We start from the raw sequence: 1,999 nt of genomic DNA, 5'->3' as shown, positions 1-1,999 counted from the left end.
CTGAGCTCTACTAAGAGAAGAATAAATACAAACCCTATTTCTTTCGCCACCAAGGACAATGCCTTGATTGTAGGTTGCAATGAAATCTTGTAGTGTGGTTGATTTGTCAATAGGTGGAGGGACTAGCCTTTGAAAAAATGTTGAGGCTAGTGATTTTTTGTTGTTGTTGAAGCAGTCAGCCCTTTTTTTGTATTTTCTCTGGTGGCCAAGACATTGTGGTTCCTTCATCCAGTACCCTATCCAAATCTACTCTCAAAGTGAGGCAGGTGCACCCCTTGCCTACTTGATATTAATCAATGCTTTTTAAACTATCTAATGTAAAAGATGCATTGAGAACTGATGCATTTTAAGAGCACTAGAAATTAATAACTAGAAAAATTAAATTATAAAACCAAAGACATGCAAATCACAAAGCTTCTTTTTTTCCATTATTAACTTTAAGAGACTTCAAACTGCACTTCAATAAGTAAAATAAAAACTAAAACTAACATAACATAGGGAAAAAATTGATCATCAAGAACTGGTCCCATCTCAGGCATAAATTACTAAGAATCAAAATCCTTCCACCTGATAAACTATGTAAGCAGAAGGAGAGATGCCTTTGTTTTATAATACCAGGAATCCGCTAGCAAGTCGGGACAAAGGGACTCCCTAGGCCTCTCAGATGTCAGCATGCACATGTTCAGGCATGTTGTCAGGAATAGAAAACTGTCCAGGAAGTGGACAATATGTAGAGGAATTAGAACAAGAAAAAGATATACATTACCAGGAGTCTAAGTAGAATTTTCACATTTGGATGACAGCAAATTCTCCAGCCCCTCATTTGAAACAATGTGGTTATGGGTATACCTTTGCTTCCATTAAACTGTCTGTAATAATAGGAACCTACTACCAAAACTCTGCTACCCTGTGAAAGCACCAAAAATGCTTGAAATGTATTACTTAATGGAAAATTAACCCAAGTTAAGCAATTCTTCTCAGGAGCAAAGTTTGCTGTCCTATGGGTAGTGGTGGTAGAAAGGGTGAAGATGGTGGGAAAACAATGAACAGTGAATTAAGATTAATGTAATCAATAAGAAGCAGAAACTAGATCTGTGGTAGTTACATAATCAGTTGTCAATTTGAGACTAAAATGTGAAGGGATGGAGTTTAGCCTGTCAATCAGGTCGCAGCTTGATGACATCATTTGTTGGCACGATGGAGATAAATAGCTCACATGAGGTGGGACACCCTCCCGATGAGACATTCCTGTGGACAGGACTCATGGAGCTGCACTAGAGCCTAGCAGCTGAAGGTGCCATGTGGGGAGGCCTGCCATCGCTGAGATGCTTCCACTGCCACTGGATCCACAAGACTTTCCACTGGCCTGTGATATTCCTGCATTTGGTGCCATTGCATGTACTGCGTGAGTCTGAAGAGGAATTTATAGATTGGTATTGGACATATGGGCTAATATCAAACTTATGGACTTGATTTGGACTGGGCTGGAATGTTTTCCCAATATTCAATTGCTCTGGTATATAAAGCTCTTTTTTTTTTTGAAGTTTATCAATCTAAAATACGTAGGAAAGGTAATTTGGTTTTTTTATCATTTTATTGGGGGTTCATACAACTATCATAATTCATACATCCATTCATTGTGTCAAGCACATTTGTACATTTGTTACCATCACTAGTCTCAAAACATTTGCATTCTAGTTGAGCCCTTGGTTTCAACTCCTCATTTTCCCCCTCCCTCCCTCATGAACCCTTGATAATTTATAAATTATTATTATTTTGTTATGTCTTACACTGTCTGATGTCTCCCTTCACCTACTTTTCTGTTGTCCGTCCCCCAGGGAGGGGGTTATATGTAGATCATTGTGATCTATTCGTCCTTTCTATCCCACCATCCCCTTATCCTCCTGGTATCGCTACTCTCATTATTTGTCCTGAGGGGTTTATCTGTCCTGGATTTCCTGTGTTTCCAGCTCTTATCTGTACCCGTGTACATGCTCTG

This window comes from Echinops telfairi, unplaced genomic scaffold (genome assembly GCF_000313985.2).
Source record: "Echinops telfairi isolate 266 unplaced genomic scaffold, ASM31398v2 ScPeMD7_25;HRSCAF=90, whole genome shotgun sequence".
Classification (NCBI taxonomy): Eukaryota; Metazoa; Chordata; class Mammalia; order Afrosoricida; family Tenrecidae; genus Echinops; species Echinops telfairi.
The sequence above is the reverse complement of the archived record's forward strand: the minus strand, read 5'-3'. Positions refer to the sequence as shown.